At 47.2% G+C, this 18105-nt stretch overlaps 1 protein-coding gene across 5 annotated transcripts in view; it reads right to left on the bottom strand.

Annotated features, from left to right (window-relative positions):
• The window catches only part of PXYLP1 (2-phosphoxylose phosphatase 1), a 67946-nt gene that overhangs the window by 46894 nt on the left and 2947 nt on the right, over positions 1–18105 (bottom strand). Inside the window, exon 3 of one of the 5 annotated variants that reach the window (XM_067737658.1) lies at positions 8535–8600. The exons of the other annotated variants lie outside the window; for them this stretch is intronic. The gene's annotated coding sequence lies outside the window, so the exon portion shown is untranslated. The remainder of the gene's footprint in view (positions 1–8534; positions 8601–18105) is intronic. 5 annotated transcript variants of the gene reach the window in all.

Genomic DNA, 18105 nt, shown 5'->3' on the forward strand with positions numbered 1-18105 from the left:
AAGGAAACAAAATCACTACCTCAAAGAGATATCTACATCTCATGTTCACTGCGGCATTACTTATAATAACCAAGACATATATCTATATCTACATCTATATACATATATTACATTTTCTTTATCCATTCATCTGTTGATGGACACTTAGGTTCTTTATATATACACACACACATACACAATGGGATGTTATTCAGCCATGAAAAAGAAGGAAGTTCTACCATTTGTGACAACATGCATGGATCTTGGGGGCATTAAGCTTAGTGAAATAAGTCAGACAGAAAAAGACAAATATGGTATGATCTCACTTATATGTGAAATCTTAAAAAAAACCAAAAAACTGAACTCACAGAAACAGAGAACAGATTGGTGGTTGCCAGAGGTGGAGGGTGGGCATTAGACGAAATGGGTGAAGGTGGTAAAAAGGTACAAACTTCCAGCTATAAGATAAATAAGTTATTGGGATGTTATGTACAGCATGGTGACTATGGCTAACAATACTCTATATTTCAAAGTTTCTAAGAGAGTAGATCTTCAGAGTTTTCATCACAAGAAAAACATTTTTTATAACTCTGTGAGGTGATGGATATTATATATTTTATAACCCTGTGAGGTGATGGATATTAACTAGACTTACTGTGGTGACTATTTAGCAATATACACATGTATCAAACCATTATGTTGTACACCTTAAACTAACACAATGTTGTAGGTCAATTATATCAATAAAACTGGAGGAAAAAAGAAGATAGAATATAAATTGATGTTCAGTAAATATGAATGGACAGTGTTAAAAAATAATAAAATAAAATAACCAAAAGAAAAGAGAAAAAGGCAAACTTGAAAGTCACATGCTACAGAAGCAGAGCTTCCACAAGCTTGGGGCCCCAAATCGGTGTGCAACAGAGCTCCCACCACTTTCACACACCACCAATCCTGATACCATTGTCCTGGAACCAAACTGGACCATTTTTGTAAGGGAAAAATAATCTATTGTGTTAAGCCACAGAAATTCAGGGGTTTATTTGTTATAGCAGCTTAACACTAACCCTAACAGTTACTTGTCCATATACATAGGCTTTTTAAAAAAATATTTATTTATTTGGTCTTAGTTGCCGGGTCTTAGTTGCGACATGCGGGCTCCTTACTTGTGGCATGCGAACTCTTAGTTGCAGCACGCACGTGGGACCTAGTTCCCTGACCAGGGATCGAACCCAGGCCCCCCGCATTGGGAGTTTGTAGTCTTATCCACTGTGCCACCAGGGAACTCCCATACACATAGGCTTTTGATAAAGATTAAGCAAAATATTCACGAAACACCTGAGTCACAGTAACTCAGTAACGGTTAATTCCTTTCTGCTCATGGGTCTGCTACCCACTGGAAAATATACCAATAAATTTTTTTTTTTTTTTTTTTTTTTTTTGCTTTGGAGCAAGCATTTTCTAGGAATATTTAAATGTACAGATTAGGGCTAACCCCCTAAGCTTATTATCAGGCAACATTTTCTGGAGAGTTCTGACTATTTACATCTTTAAATCACTCTGTCATCTGGAATATGACGTTTGCCTTGAACCCTAACTTGGAGCTGAGAGAGGGAGAGACCTCGGAACAAAGACAGCCACCTCACTCAGTGGATGGCAGGTCCTTTCAAGTTTTCCAAAGTAAGTCATACTTACTTGTACTTTACTAGGGGTTCTAAAAAGAAAAGTCAGCGATGCTTAATGAGAAACATGAAGGAAGAAGCTGTCGATGCAAGAGCTTTTGAGAATGCCGAGCACAGGGACAGCCATGAACCCTGTTTACTCACCAGTTTCCACAAACTCAGGCTACATGAGCAAATACCTATTCTGTATTCTCACCATAAAATTGAGTTTCTAAATTGAGTTTCTAAGTATGTCTACTAAACAGGGCAAAGAGCTATCCTGTAATATTTAGAGCCTTAACAGTCATCTTCCAAAATCTGTGGCGTTATTCGTGGGGCACTATTGTGTGTATCACAGGACATCACGGTGGTGGGAGTGTTTGCTGTGGATCGTGTTCAGTAACAGTGCTGTGAACTGTTGGTTATGGAAGACTGGCTTTGCCCACCAACCTTGTGATAACTAACCGCAGACTGCCCTATCACTAGTCTTGTTATGACTGATCCAATCAGGATGGAGATCTGTTCCTTTTTCTCAAGTTAGGAACATACCTGATATCTTCCTTTGTAAGAAAAATGAACCATTCTAACAGATTCATTTAAAACCATGTTCAACCAAAATCCTGTTGTCCCCAGAAGGACAGTCTTCTCTCATTTTCCCAGCAGGCGGTCATTAGAACGCTGGCACTTTAGTAGTTTCCCATAATGCTCTTGGGATGATGACCAAACCCTGCCCGTGGCCTGCAGGCCCAGCCTCACCTCAAGCCCATACACGAGAGCCCTCCAGCCATCCTGGCCATGTCTCAGCCCCACAGAAGAGCCCTGCTCCTTGGAGACTTGGGACCTGTGTCCAAGCCTGTCCTCTGACAACCCATTAGGAGGTGGGGCAGTTGGGCAGATGCCTGGGGTGCTAGTCCCACAAGGGGCACAACCCCTCACAGGAAAGAACCTGAGGTGGAGAAAACTGTACCTTTCTGAAGCTGCTCGGGCAGAGGAGGGAGGTGGAACCCCCAGGGGCCGTTAGGCTGCCTTCTTTCGGGAAGACGCTGGTGAATGAGCCATGGCAGGTAGGCAAGCTTGAAGCCAAGGCCGAAACGCTCGGGAGAGCAGAGCATGAGAGCGTGGTGGTTTTAACGCACGTCCACAAATTCTCCGTTACATCTCCCACCAGGAGGAGGTTCTAGGTCTTGGCAACAGGCGTTGGACTGCCTTGAGGAGTAGAAAGGCATAGAAATGATGTGAGCTGTGTGAGCTCCAACACCAGGTCAGAAAAGTCTATGCAGATTCTACCTAGCTCTCTCTCTCCTGGGTCACTTGCTTCAGAGCTCTGAGGCCACGACGCAGGAGAGACCCCATGAGAGGGCCCCCAGGGGTGGGGATGCCTAACAGCAGACATGTGAGTGGGGGAACGTTCAGATGATTCCAGACCAGCCACTGCCTGAAGGACTGTGTGAGGGATCTGAGCGAGAATCACTGTCTGGGCCTGGTTCACCTCCAAACCATGAGAATGAGAGTAACAGGAGGGTTGTTTTAAGCATCCAGTTTGAGGATGATTTGCTTTGCACCAACAGTGAGCGGCATGAGGCTAGGAACTTTAGCTCTGCTCCCTGCTCTTGTATCCCCAGTGCTAGGAACGATGCCTGGTCCAGAGCAGGTCCTCAGTCAATATTTGTCAGATTCATGAACGAATGAATGAACAGAGAATAGGCTCACTCCAGCTACCAGCAATCTATCCTCCCTGCCTTCCTCCGGCCGGCACGCTGCCTCTCCTGTCCCTCCCTCTTTCCTACCTTGCTGACTCCCAATCAGCCCTTGGATCACTTTCTCAGGGCAGCTGCCCTTGAACTCCCCTATCTAGATCAGCATCCTGTCTGATACTGTCAAGTCACCCTGTGCTTCTCCTTCATGACACTTCTCAGCACTGTCATTACATAACCAAGCACGCTGAAATCCCTGGCTGGCCCGCTGTCACCTGCGATTGACCGTAAGCCACCCGACAGCAGGGACGGGGTCTGTCTGTTCACAAGTGTGTCTCCGGAACTGGACAAAGCCTGGCACAGAGCCGGCTGACGGCACGTCAGAACATTTCTGGAGAAGGACGATACTCAGCTCAGCTGTTTTTACTCACAATAGTCGCGACACCAAACATGTGGGGCTTTTTTCTCACACCAACCAATTTTCCAGTTCTCCGGACACCAGCTCTGGGTGTCCCACAATTCAATTCGCTTCTGACACTGACCACCCAGAGTTAGCTTCAGACTCCACAGGTTGAAGGGCTCAGTCCCAAAGACTGCCCCACTTCAGAGGCCAGTCACAAGTCGTGGTCCCCAGGCTGCCCGCTTCTGTCCTGCTATGGCTCCAAAGCCAGGGGGGTTCCTACAACCCCCTACTTCAGGTTTGATCATTTGTTAGGACAGCTCACAAATCTGGAAACAGAATAAGTAACTCTGTTACTTACTATTGATTTATTATGGAGGATACAACTCAGGAGCGGCCAAAGAGAAGAACTGCAAAGGGCAAGGTATGGGGCAAGGGCACAGGACCTCCACGCTCTCTCCAGGCTTGCCACCCTCCCCGCACCTTTCTGTTTGTCAACCTGGAAGTTCTCTGAACCCCGCTGTTTAGAGTTTTCTATCGAGGCTTCATGTAGGCAAGAGTGATTAAATCACTGGCCCCTGAAGGACTGAATTCAACCTCCAGCTCTCTTCTCTTCCCGACCGACCGGGAAATCCGGGGTGGGGCTAATCATTACAACCCTTTAGTCATTTCTTGGTCTTTTAGACACAGGCCCTCAGCCTGAAGCTATGTAGCCTCCCCACCACAACCTGTCATCTCATTAGCATAGAGACACTCTTGGCACTCCAGATTCCAAGGGCTTTAGGAGCTGTGTGCCAGGAACCTGGGACAAGACCAACTATTAAGTTTTTTATGATACCACAACAGCCAATCCCATTATTAGAAGCTGAGAATTCTTAGAATTCTCATTAATACTGAGTTAGAATTGGCCTATAACTACTAGCCTATCCGCCACCAGGCTTTCCAAATCTACTCACACCCTGGTCATCCTCACCACACAGATCCCGGGAGACCCAAGAGGTTGAGTGTCTTCTCCAGGTCTACACAGCAGTCAGGGGAAGAGCTGGAACCTGGAACCAGCTCTCTGCCTCACCAGTTCAATGCTATTCCCATTACACTACACTGCCTCCTGGATATTTTCACGGATGTTAAACGCGCTGTAACAACAAACAAAGCTGGGCGCTTTTTATAATGGAACACATGAAACCGGTGAGGCGTCTTACCACTGGACACATGGTATTCGATACCTACATGAAACAAGAGCTCATGTTGATTCCTTAGGCACCTCCCTGCCAAACGCCTACAGGGTGAGCCCCTGAGCAAACATCGAATTCAGATTTCAATTTGGCTCCAGTTTACTGGACAGACCTGTGTCAGTTCTCTACAGAGGGTTTCTTTTCTCTTCCTTGTCATTCCCAGGGTCTTTGGAGATCGAGGACAGAAATAAACTCCAGGTGATCTGCAATAGTTCAGTTAAGACACCACCCCCGAACAACTGAGCTTTTGAGGACAACGCAATGACTGGGAAAAGAAAATATGAAAATTTTAATGTGACTTAATGTGAAAAAGAAAAAAAGCACACAGAACCATGTACTGCATGACGCTAATATATATGTATATGCTTGGAAAACTAGGATGGAAAGATATACAAACTTTAAAATGACATGGCGGGCTTCCCTGGTGGCGCAGCGGTTGAGAATCTGCCTGCCGATGCAGGGGACACAGGTTTGAGCCCTGGTCTGGGAAGATCCCACATGCCGCGAAGCGGCTAGGCCCATGAGCCACGGCCGCTGAGCCTGCGCGTCCAGAGCCTGTGCTCCACAACAAGAGAGGCCACGACAGTGAGAGGCCCGTGCACCGCGATGAAGAGTGGCCCCCGCTCGCTGCAACTAGAGAAAAGCCCTCGCACAGAAACGAAGACCCAACACAGCCAAAAATAAATAAATAAATAATATTTTTTAAAAAATGACATGGCATTTCTCACCCTTCGGATAGGCAAAAAAATAAAAGATTGTTCATCTCCAGTGAATGCTAGTCTCGAAAGGGATGAGTTCTTTCACATACTGTTGGTGAGAGGGTTAACTGGACTGGAATCTGTAGAGAACCAGTGGTCTTATTAAAACAATAAACACACATGCCCTTTGCCCTAAGAATTCGTATTCTGGGTATCTAGTTCCCAAAATTGCTCACTTGTGTGTACAAAGCAGCAATAGGAATAACTACAAAAATCTGAAAACAACTGAAATGTTCACGTGTACAGAAATGGCTGGAAAATTAGTTTGTCCATACAGTGGAACATGATTCAGCCTTAAAAGGAAGAGGTAGATTTATGTGTGGAGGTGGACAAACCTCCAGGAGACACTGCCCAGAGAAAGATAGATGAGCCGGTGCTGGCAGCAGCATAACAGATACAGGAGCATCTCATGTAGGTAAAATGTACATTTGCATATCTCAACAGACATATGGAAATTTTAAGACAACATGTAAACTTCTAGAAAAAGGTTTGGAAGGAGACAGCCCCCTAAATTAACAGGGGTGGACTTTTAACCTCTATTTTGTACTTTTCGATACCTACTTACATATTTAATGCTTTCTTTTTACAACATGTTGTGTACAAATTTTATAAGATTAGTAATGATAGAAGAAAATGCTATACTGCTAAATGAAAAAAGCAAGCTCTAATACAATTATGTTTGAACTCAATTATGTTATAAAGAAGATATGTTACCAAACTGGACTGAGTGGTTTGAAACAGGGACGGGAGTGGGACTTTTTATTGTTTCCTCTTCAGAACTTTGAACCTATTACTATTTTAAAAAAATAACACAAGTAACAATTTAAAAAAAAAATGGAAAGAGGAAAAAAATGCCCTTAATGTTACGAGTGCTTATAGCTGGGATTACAAGTAATCTTAATTTTCTTTAAAACAAACAAATCTTGGGATTTCCCTGGTGGTCCAGTGGTAAAGAATCCACCTTCCATTGCAGGGGATCCGGGTTTGATCCCTGGTTGGGGAACTAAGATCCCACGCACCGCGGGGCAACTAAGCCCGTGCGCCGCAACTACTGAGCTCACGCGCCTCAACGAGAGAACCCGCATGCCACAAACTACAGAGCCCACACGCTCTGGAGGCCATGTGCCACAACTAGAGAGAGAAAACCCACAGGTCACAACTAGAGAGAAGCCAGCGCACCACAATGAAGAGCCCGCGCCCCAATGAAAGATCCCACATCCTGCAACTAAGACCTGATGCAGCCAAAATAAATAAATAAATTAATTAAAACAAACAAATGTCAAGACAGAAGACTGGCTTACATTTCTTTAAGCAGGTGGTGGGATCTTAGAAGATTTCTTTTCTCCTTGGTAATTTTCTGCATTTTCCAAATTTTCTTAAGTAGACATGTCTTACTTTTAAAATCAGAAAAGAAAGCAAGCTGTAAAATTTATTTACCGTGCAGTTAAGCAAGAAGTCACAAGGTGGGTACAGGATAAATTATAAAGAGACCAGTGGTTTTGAAAGAGTACCCCCTTTGAAAACACAATGTGACATGGAACTTGATGTGTTAGAAAGATAAAGGCAGAGTATGCTAGGAGGGGCCTCATGCCCCACTCAGCAGAAGCCCCATCACACTGCAGAATTCAGGGTTCCGGGAACACCATTAGGAAATGCACTGTACAAACAGACTGCGGCTGCAGGGGGATGGCGGTGGCTTGTGCTAGAATGGCCAGAGAAGGCCTCAGGGAAGCGGCAGAAACTGTGTCAAAACTAAAAGGGCGAGGAGGACATCAGCGGGCGCTCCTGATGTGAGCAGGCATTTGGAGGAGGGCGAAGGTCGTGGGCGGTGGTACAGAGCCGGCGGCAGGGCAGCCAAGTCCTCCCTGAACCGTCGACTGATGACAGGCTTTACGCAGCGACTCATCGGTGAACAGGTGGAGAACGGTTGGGACCAGACTAGGTTCCCGTAGGAGAAGAGAGCCACGGGAGGTTCCCGAACGCATCCATCTGCTGACGGGTACACTCCTGCATATTCACCCTACCCTCGAGTTACAAGGCACTGGCAGAAGGAAGACAGACCACCTTCTGGGCCACTCAGCTCAAGGTTTTGTCACGGTTGTGCTGCACTTGGGCAGCGCTATCCTAGAAGTAATCCGTATTCCAAGGGCAACAGGGCTGGGAACCCCAAGCCGCAGCTCATGATACCTCCCCTGGGATTGAGATCCAGGCTGTGGCACCTCAGGCAAGTTGCCTTACCTCTCTGAGCTGCAGATTCCTCACCTGTAAATGGTGATTCAATTATTTATCCAACAAATAGCTACTGAGCATCTGCTGTATGCCAAGTACAGTCATAGAAACTGGGGATGAGTAGTGACCAAATCAGTCCAAACTCCTACCCGCGCGGAGCTTACATTCTAGGGGAATGTAAAATTCCCCATTCCTGGGTTTGTGGAAGGGATTAGATATTTCCTGGAAAGCACTTAGGGTATTAATGATTCTTCATCTAATTCCAGTGTGTGTGGGGTTTTCTTCCCCACAGCACCAAGCGTTTCTCCAACACCAGCTGGTTGTTCACCCCACCCTCCAAGGTGCACCCTGAGGAGACTAGGATGAGAGAGCACAAGATACTGGCCCTAGAGAGCTGAGGTGCGTATCAAAGGAATGATTTCAACGAGCCCTGACCTTTGCATCTTCCCATACGTAGAAAAGCGCTAAATTCTTTAACTTGAGATGTCTGGTTTTCTTTAATTAACAGTAATCTTTTGATGTTCTGACTGCGTGATCTTTGTAGCAAAACTTCCTACATATCCCGGCTCCTCCCTTACCTCTGCAGAAGCAGTCTCTCAGAGCATCTGAGATGCTGTGTCCTGGACTTAAGTCCTCAGCTTTGTCTGCCAAATAAAACATAATTCTCAAATTTTAGGTTATGCATTTTTTTCAGTCGAGAAGCTCAACTCTGACACCGTCTACCTGGAAATAGCCTCAGATCTCGCAAGTTATGGGCTTAATCCCACAAGACCGTCCCCTTACCACTTCAGATGCCAACCGCAAATCCAGGTTGTCACCTGTGCTTCTAACTGGCTACAGACTGAAGGTTCCAACGACCCCCCTCCCTTTGGGTTCAATTAATTTGCTAGAGGGGCTCACAGAACTCAGAGAAACAATTTACTTACTAGATTACCAGTGTATTACAAAAGGATCTGACTCAGGAGCGGCCAGATGGAAGAGATGCACATGGCAAGGTATGTGGGAAAGGTGTTACAGCTTTCCCACTCTCTCCCACTCTCCCTACAACTCCATGCGTTCACCAACCTGGAGGCTCTCCAATCTGTGTCCTTTGGGTTTTTATGGAGGCATCAGTGAGGGAGGAGATAGATGGGCCCCAGCTGAGCAGCTGGAATTTGTCTCTTGAGGACAGATACTTCAAGATAAAGATAATTCTCTGCAGGAGCTGATCCCTGCTTGGGTGAAAAAGGAAGCCATGTATTTCTCATTCCTGGGGTCAAGGAGACCTCCCAAACTACATGTGCACTGAAAGGTTGCCCCGGGGTCAGGGAAGGGAGGAGGTGCCAGCCCATAATATGTCCTGCCAGCCTCCCAGAAACCCTCACACTGGAATCCATCTTGGCTAAAAGATGCGTGCACACATTGGGCAGGGCCCTAAAATCAGATCAGATACAGACAACTAGCAAGATGATTGGCCCGGGGAAACCTGGAAAAATGCCCCATATGAGCAATTGAAGTCACCCGAAAAGGGCAACTCTCCCTCTGCGTCCACCCGTGTGTCCTTTTCACACGTACTCTGCTTCTAATAAACACTTTACCTGCTTTACAACCTACATCTCTTTCCAAATTTTTTTTTCAAAGAAGACAAGAACCAAGGTCATCATTACATAGGCATAACTGATTAAATCATTGACCAATGGCAACGGACTCAACTTCCAGCCCCCCACCCCTGCCCAGAGGTCAGGGGTGGGACTGAAAGTTCCAATCCTCTAATCACAAGGTTGGTTCTCCTGGCAACCAGCCCCCATCCTTAGGTTCCCTGGGGTCTTTCCAAAAGTCACCTCATTAACATAATAAAAGACACCTTTCCGGTCTCCTCTAGGAAATATCAAGAGTTGCAGGAGCTCCGTGCCACAAACAGTGACGAAGAACAAATATATATTTCTTTTTATAAATCACAACATCCCAGGTTGTAATGTGATGTCCTTCTCCTCATTTTATTATTATGCACGTTCCCTATAGCACTTGGCTCCAAAAAGGTACCCAATGAACACCATAGGCCTGGCCTACGGATTGAGATCCCTCTATCTGGAAACAAAGTGTCCTTCATTCAGCCCTGAGCTCAGACTAGCATGAAGCTTCCTCTCTCTGCACTCCGCCCCCGGCCCCCAGCACTGTCAATTCCACCTTAATAAACAGGGCTGGGAAGGGAGAAAGAAAGAAACCACGCTTGCCCCCATGCGGCACAGAAAAGGCAGCTGACAGCTCTCCCAAACCCTGGCTCAGCCCTCATTTCCTTGGGGAGATGAGCAAAACCTTTCAGGCTGTTGAGAGCGGGTCCCTTCTCAGGTAGTGCTGACCAGAGTCTTCACCTGGACGCGAACCCTGGATGGACTGCCCTGTGGAGATGACTCAGCCCCTCCGATCAGGCTGGCCCAGGGCAAGGCCAGTCCTCACTTGGTGGATTTCAGCATTAAACGTTCATTTCAACGAGCTCATAGGTGGGGAATCGGCACAACCAGTACATATTCATTCTCAGCCAAGTGGCCAGAAGTGTTGGTATGAGTTGAAAGGAGAAAAAAAAAATTGTAAGCAAACTTTAGGACGTTATCCTTGGGGCTCCAAGAACGAGCTCCACCAAAAATCTAGCTGGCGCGTATCTTGATACGTAGCGACAGTTTCCAGCTTTCCTCACCAACTACATGCTGGTGTTCTGATGCCAGCGTCTATTTTTATAGCCTGTGTCATGCAAAGGACCAGACGGGAGTTGGAGACAGAGGGACAGGGCACAAGAGGCGAGGGCACAGGCAACGGGGCCCACATCCTACTCGGACTCCAACAGCAAACCCTTCCGAGCAGAGTCTAGGACAGCAGCCAAGCCCACCCTCCTCTGCAGCTTCATCCCCCATTACAGCCCAGACCTCGAGCTCCCTTGGGGCTGGCACTTTATCTGCCTCGTCCACTGCTCTAACCCCAGGGCCTGGAGCACAGGAGTGTGTAATGAGTGAACGACGCACGTCCCGGTGCATCAACTCCAGCGCACTGCACTCACCGGTCCCCCCAACCCCAAGAGCCCCTTCCGCTGACTCAGCGTCTGTGCCATTTCACTCTCTCAGCCCAGACGCCGTCTTGACCTTGTTAACTCGCTCATCCTTAAACTCAGCTCAAATCCCACCTCCCCCCAGAAGCCTTCTCTGAACCCAAGGCTGGGTGAGGTCCTCCCACACGGGGCAGCCACAGCCCTCCCACAACACTCCTCAACGCCACAGGCTTGTGTCAGCTTCCTCGCCTACCTCCCCCCAGGGCTCGGTGGATGCGGAGCTGAGAAAGCAGCAGGTAGTCATTAGATGTGTGTGGGAAGAAGGAGGGGACGGGGGGAAGAAAGGACACCAAGAAGGGTAGTGTGGATGGAGAAGCACCTGTCACTGAAACCTACGGCAAACTGAACAAGAACAAAGCACTGAAACCCAATAGATCAATGAACCATTGACCAAAAAGGTAACCGGGAAAAGACAGCAGGAAGTGGTAGCGAAATACTTCTCAGTGGGTTTAAGTGGGAAGCTGAGGTCCCTCTGCTGTGGCCTCTCCTCCTCTCTGGAGGGGGGCTGGGTGGTGGATGGAGAGGAGGAGAAACGTTGGGAGGATGGGTGAGTGGGGGCACTTGGAAGGCTCATGAGCAAGCAGTTCTCACGGGCTCGAGTTCTCAGAGGCTCCTCTGTCTTGAGGAGGCTGAAGGCCATTTCTTCTGGGGTAACCTCCAACTGCTGAAGGGAATCCACTAGGACTCACTCCCTCAAAGCTGTTAAGAACATGGCCTGAGGGCTTCCCGGGTGGCGCAGTGGTTGAGCGTCCGCCTGCCGATGCAGGGGACACGGGTTCGTGCCCCGGTCCGGGAAGATCCCACATGCCGCGGAGCGGCTGGGCCCGTGAGCCATGGCCGCCGGGCCTGCGCGTCCGGAGCCTGTGCTCCGCCACGGGAGAGGCCACAACAGTGAGAGGCCTGCGTACCGCAAAAAAAAAAAAAAAAACAACAAAAAAAGAACATGGCCTGAGTCAAGAAAGAGGGATAATGAGGACTTTCCATTGTCCTGTTAGTCCGGGTCCCAAAGACGGGAACAGAGGCCAGGATTTAAGACACATGATCTGAGAATAGAGACTATTTTTGGCTGGAGCTTTCTTAGCACAGCATTTCTTTCCAGGACAGACACCTCCAGTTGCCCCTCAATATTCATTCCTTCCTTGCCAACAGAATCTTGATTTGGTGGGGGGCAGGGGAGGGAAAGTGTGGCAGAGATGGCCAGCTCACCATGAGACCCATCTCCTTTTCCTCCTAGGCACAGGGCTGGACCACATTTCCCAGCCTCCCTTGCAGGAGGTGTGGTCATCTGACTGAGTCCTGGCCAATGGAATGTCAGTGGAAGTAATTCTCCATCTTCAAGTCTGGCCCATAAAATCTTCCCATACTCCATCCTCCATGTCCCTTCCTCTTCCACTGATTGATGCAAATGAGCATGGCAGCCTTAAGAGCCTGGGTCTCTGAATGGCCTTTTGGAAAAAAGGCCCTACCTCCCTAATCAGGAACAGCCATTTTGGACTTTGTGTGAGCAAAATGTAAATGTCCACCATATTGGAGTCATTAAATGTACCGCTGACCCTTGAACAACATGGGTCCACTTATAGGCAAATCTTTTTCAATAGTAAATACAGTACTACACGATCTGAGGCTGGCTGAACTCACAGATGCGGAACTGTGGATATGGAGGGCCAACTATAAAGTTACATGCAGATTTTTTACTTGGGGGTTGAGGGAGGTCAGTGCCCCAAACCCACGTGTTGTCGAAGGGTCAGCTGTATTCGGTTTGTTTGTTTCAGCGGTGAGCCTCCCTAACTGCTCTAAGCAGCAATGTGCCCTGCTAAATACTCACATGGCCATTTTAACTGGGAGTGACCGTGTGACACAGTTCTGGCCATGGCACATCAGAGGAGGTCTGCTGGATGTTTGGGGGAAGATGTCTGCTTTCCTAATAAAAGGTACCAATGTGGCTGGTGTCTCCTTCCTGCAGCAGCCATTTTGCCATCATGAAGAAAAGGCCAAGAAAATAACAGAGTGTCAGTCCAGACAGACATCAGCTGTTGAGACCAATGCCAGCAACCACTACCTTCAAACATCTTGTTACGTGAGAAAAATAAACCACTATCAACTTAAGCCACTAAGGTAGGGTTTTCTGTTACTTTGCAGCCAAACACAATCCTAACCGCTTTGCAACCATTCATTCATTCATTCACCCAACCTTTATTGAGGCCTATTTCATGCCAGTTCTTGGGCTAAGGATGAAGATTCAGGGGTGAGCTGGGTGTAGCCCCTGCCCTCCAGAAGCTCCCAGTCGAGCTGGGGAGAAGGCCTCTGAGCAGACAATCTGCGCGCAGTGGGAACGGATGCTGCAGTGACACACTATGTCCTGGGGGTGGGGGCAGGGGGGCGAGGTGGGTGGGTGTGCACTGAGGCAAGGAGTTCCCCACTCCCTTTCTGGCACTGGGCACACACAGCAAACACCCCTCAAGCTGTAAAAAAGCGAGTAGCGAGAACGTGCTATGCTCCGCAGCCAGGCAACGGCAACTACTTGCCGCATGTTGAGTCCCTAAACACCATCAACTGATGCAACTGTTTCAAGATAGTCAGCAGTCATTAGAGCAAGATGCACAAGAGGAGAACATAAAAACTCATACGCCGCTGACTCAGAAACGCTGGAAATTACGTGAACCAAGGATGAGGCGGGCTGGCCTAGATCGTCCTGCCTGTTGATATTCGGATCTCCTAAAATATACTCTCTTTCTCAAAGACAGAGGAATGTTTCACCTTGAAGACAGAGCCAAAAGAATCAAACGTCTAAGCCATGACCTTCAACCATAAATGTCCAAGCTCCGACTCTCAGGTCTGTGCTTCCATTAAGAACCGTGATGGAGACAAACTGGTGACAGAAGTCAACCCCATCTGGGAAATCAAGAGGCAACCAAACCAGAGAAGTCAGAGCAGCTAGGGAACAAACCGGAAGCTAGAGAAAAGGTTTTCCTCCTTTTAACTCAATGCTGCCTACACACAAATTTTTTTTTTTTTTTAATGAATGGCATTACTTGCCATTTCTTTACTTTCCAAGAATGGGGAAAGTGTTTTAAGAAAAAAAGACAAAGCCTCATTGACTTCAGACTCCAGAAGTTTAAAAGTGAATAAAATAAGCAGGCTCTCCAATAAGAGAAGTGATTATCAGGCTTCCAGTCTGACTGCTGTTTCATGAGCACAAAGGACTCCAGTGCAGAGCAGCGGGTGTGCTAATCACGCAAGGCAGAGGAGCGCTCGAGTTCTGAGGCAGCAATCACAGGTTTCTGTAGTCCTCAGCCCACTGCTGGGGGCCACCGCAGGATGGCAAGGGCTTGGCTGGGCAGGCTGCCACACTGGAGTTTCTTTGTAGGACACGTGGAGCAAGGAAGGGTGAGGTCTGAGGTGGAAGGACCTCCCTTTCCAGGACCTGTTATTAAACCCAAGCCTATCAACAGTTTCCCAGAGACCTTCAGATGAAGAAGATTCCAGCTATGGCAGACGCAGGACACATGATAGTGTTAAAGAGAAAACCACAGGCCCAAAATGGCATCACTTGTGTTAAAACCCATGATACCAAACCTAGTTTTATTACCTAACCTAATTGCAGCTTCAGCCTTCCCAGAAATGTAATCTTAATTGGCCAGTCTGGAATTTTCTGGCCAGCAACAATGAAATAATCTGTCACATGGGTCCTCTCTATCCCCCGGCATCCCCCAAAGGAAGTAGAAGTAAACGACATGATAGACCCTTGCCCCTCACCCAGAAGAAGGTGACCTGGCCTGAAGCAACCCTTGACTTTCTTTTACTAATAGCCTCCTTGCCCCTCCCTCCTTCTTTTTAGTGCAGCCCCTCAGAGGGGGCTCCTACTTACAAGATGGGATGCTGCCCAATTCACTACTCGTTGAATAAAGCCAATTAGATCTTCACATTTACTCGGCTGGATTTTGTGTGCGAGCGGTAGTCTGGCCTCTGCCTCAGGTTAGTCCCCTACCCGCCCTCGGGAGCAGCTGTGCCATTCCTCACTCAGAGAACTGGGTCTCTGATAGAATCGTGGGCTTCCAGGGCTGCTAGAGAGCCAGCCCAGAACAGTGGTCAGGGCATCTGGTGCTGTCGACCAGGACCAAGAACAGCGCTGGCAAACCAGGTGAGTAAACACGGGGTTTACAGTCTCGTATCACGCTTCCCACTAACAACCTGAGGCCAAGAGTGATAGTTAAAACGTGAACAACCAGCGTGTGTCAGACACAGACCAGTCAAATGAGTGCCTGTCTTCAACAGTTGGCAAGGCCACGTCACCACTGTGTACCCGCTGAAGACCATCTGCCAGCCCCCTGCCACCACCCCCAGTCACGGAGAACCCTTCATAGGCTACACCCTAGCCTCTCATGGCCATAAAAGGTTGCCTGGAGCCAGGTGAGTGCCTGGGAAATGCCTGCGCTATTATTCCTGTCCTTCGCTGTGAACTTAAGTGTGATATCCTCCGTTCCATGAGGACAGAGGCTATGTGTATCTTACCCGTCATCCTACACCCCCCATCTCAGTGCAGTTGGTTGGTACCAAAAATGTTTTTTGGATGAATATGTTAAGGAATGAATGAATAGTAAAAAACAAAAACAAACAAACAAAAAACAGCTAACATTTAAGCATGCACTATGTGTTCTAAGTCCTTGTCATGCACTATCTCATTTCAGCTTCACAACAATACCATGAAGTAAGTTTTATCATCACCTCCATTTCACAAAAGAGAAGAAGCCAAGGCATAGAGAGGTTAAGTAACTTATCCAAGGGTACAAGTTTAATCATGATAAATCCAGGATTTAAAGCCAATCTGGCTTCAGAGCCTACCCGCTGAACCACTACACTGTGATGAGGACACAATCACAGGAACTTTTGTATTAGGAAGTCATCAAAAGAGAACCTCTATACAACATTGTAAATCAATTATACTTCCATTAAAAAAAATTAAATTAAAATCAAAAAAGAGAACCTCTGACATCCACAAACCCTGAAAAATCCTTCCAGACAGTTTCTGATGGCGCTAAGCATACACTGTTTGTGTTTGTTCGGCTTACAGAACATTGTAAAGATGTTCTGTAATTTTCAGATAACTATGTAACCACATTGAGTTATCAAGCAACTGTAGCAGGAAATCCACGTACATAGTATTTCTCCACTCAAGAGACCTGAATTCTAGGGGAGCTCTTATAAAGACTCTGTGGTCCAATGTCCCCATCTCTAAGAAGATACCAGACTTGCTAGAAGGACTGAACAAGATCATGGACATAGTTGCCTATTTAAATGGTAAGCTACTACATAAGCATAATATATGACCATAAAATTAATATATTTCAATAAAATGACAGACCAGAATTTCTATTACCTATCAATCTATATTTGTCAGAATTCTGTATTTGTATATACTTCTACCGTAGTTCCTATTTCTATCTCTCCACATTTCAGTAACAATGTTTACAGCTTAATTTATTTCTGTAAGACTGTGTCCCTCTGTTATCACTTCTGAGTTTCCAGACATTTCTACATCCCCTACCTTAATCCAACTGCTCCTTTCATTTTAGAAGCATAGTTAACAAGGCAGTAAATGTCTTATTCTAACTTCAAATTCTCCTATATTAGCAGCCGACACAACTAGCAAACAGAGCTTCATCTGAGCTTTATAGTTAAAAAGCTCAAAATGATACTGCTCTATCTCTGAAGGCCTGAAGTTTGGTGTTACGTCCAAGAATGAGGTGGGTCTAGGAAAGTAAGCTGTGGTTTCTGTTAGCTGGCAAGACACATGTCTCCATGTAATTGAGGGGTAGTTCAAATAGTATTCCAACTATTTGTAAATTGGGTGTAAATGACGAGTCTGACCACAAACAGGAGAGGAGAGGACAGGAGGGGGCAGGCGGTATCAGAACCCGGTGCAATAATTTTCATCTTAGTCTGTTCGTTAAAGCTCTGGTTTCTATGCTGTTGATTGTGGCTCTAAGGAAGTTGGTTATACACAGAGACAGAGAGAGTGGTAAGCAGATGACAAAAGGATGCCTCATAATACAGAAACATGAACACATACGTTGGGGAAGTGACTACGCAAATACACACAGAATTTACAAGTTCCTAAGTTGCTACCACTAGATATTTGAGTTGCCCAACCTCTCCTCCACCCTAGTACCAGTACAGAGGTGGCTCGATCAATGTGTGCAGTGCAGGAGGGTGGGGCAGAGGGACCAGGAGGGAGGGAGGGCGGGCCCGGAATGCAGGGATGAATCCCAGATACTCCTTGCGGAGTAGAGGATATGGGTGAAGGCTGCCTCCTGGCTGCAGGAACCACATAACTAGGCTCCTCCAAGTCCTCTCTCAATGCCTTTATTTTTTCCTTAATAAATTTTATTTATTTACTTATTTATTTTTGGCTGTGTCAGGTCTTCACTGCTGCGCGCAGGCTTTCTCTAGTTGCGGTGAGCGGGGACTACTCTTCATTGCGGTGCGTGGGCTTCTCATTGCGGTGGCTTCTCTTGTGGAGCACAGGCTCTAGGGCACGTGGGCTTCAGTAGTTGTGGCACGAGGGCTCAGTAGTTGTAGCTTGTGGGCTCTAGAGTGCAGCCTCAGTAGTTGTGGTGCACAGGCTCAGTAGTTTTGGCTCGCAAGCTCTAGAGCACAGGCTCAGTAGTTGTGGCGCACAGGATTAGTTGCTCCGCGGCATGTGGGATCTTCCCGGATCAGGGCTCGAACTCGTGTCCCCTGCATTGGCAGGAGGATTCTTAACTACTGCGCCAGCAGGGAAGCCCTCAATGCCTTTTTAATCATTAACATCCTCCATGCTCCTGCAATGTCTCCTCTCTTCATTACTGATAGCCCTGTTTCTTTCCCAAAGCCAGTGGCCTCCCTAACCAAGGCCCAAGAAGATTCGGAGCAGCCTCCTGGCTCTAGGGATGAAGGCTACTTACTATCCTGGAGTCTGCGGCTCAGGCCACCCTGGCCCTCCTGCCTTTTGGACTCAGAGCAGACCTACAGGTCTTTCCCGGTTCACGGGTGCCTCCTCGTGGCTGCCTTGCAGGATCTCCAGGTTGAGG

This window comes from Pseudorca crassidens, chromosome 5, assembly GCF_039906515.1.
Source record: "Pseudorca crassidens isolate mPseCra1 chromosome 5, mPseCra1.hap1, whole genome shotgun sequence".
Classification (NCBI taxonomy): domain Eukaryota; kingdom Metazoa; phylum Chordata; class Mammalia; order Artiodactyla; family Delphinidae; genus Pseudorca; species Pseudorca crassidens.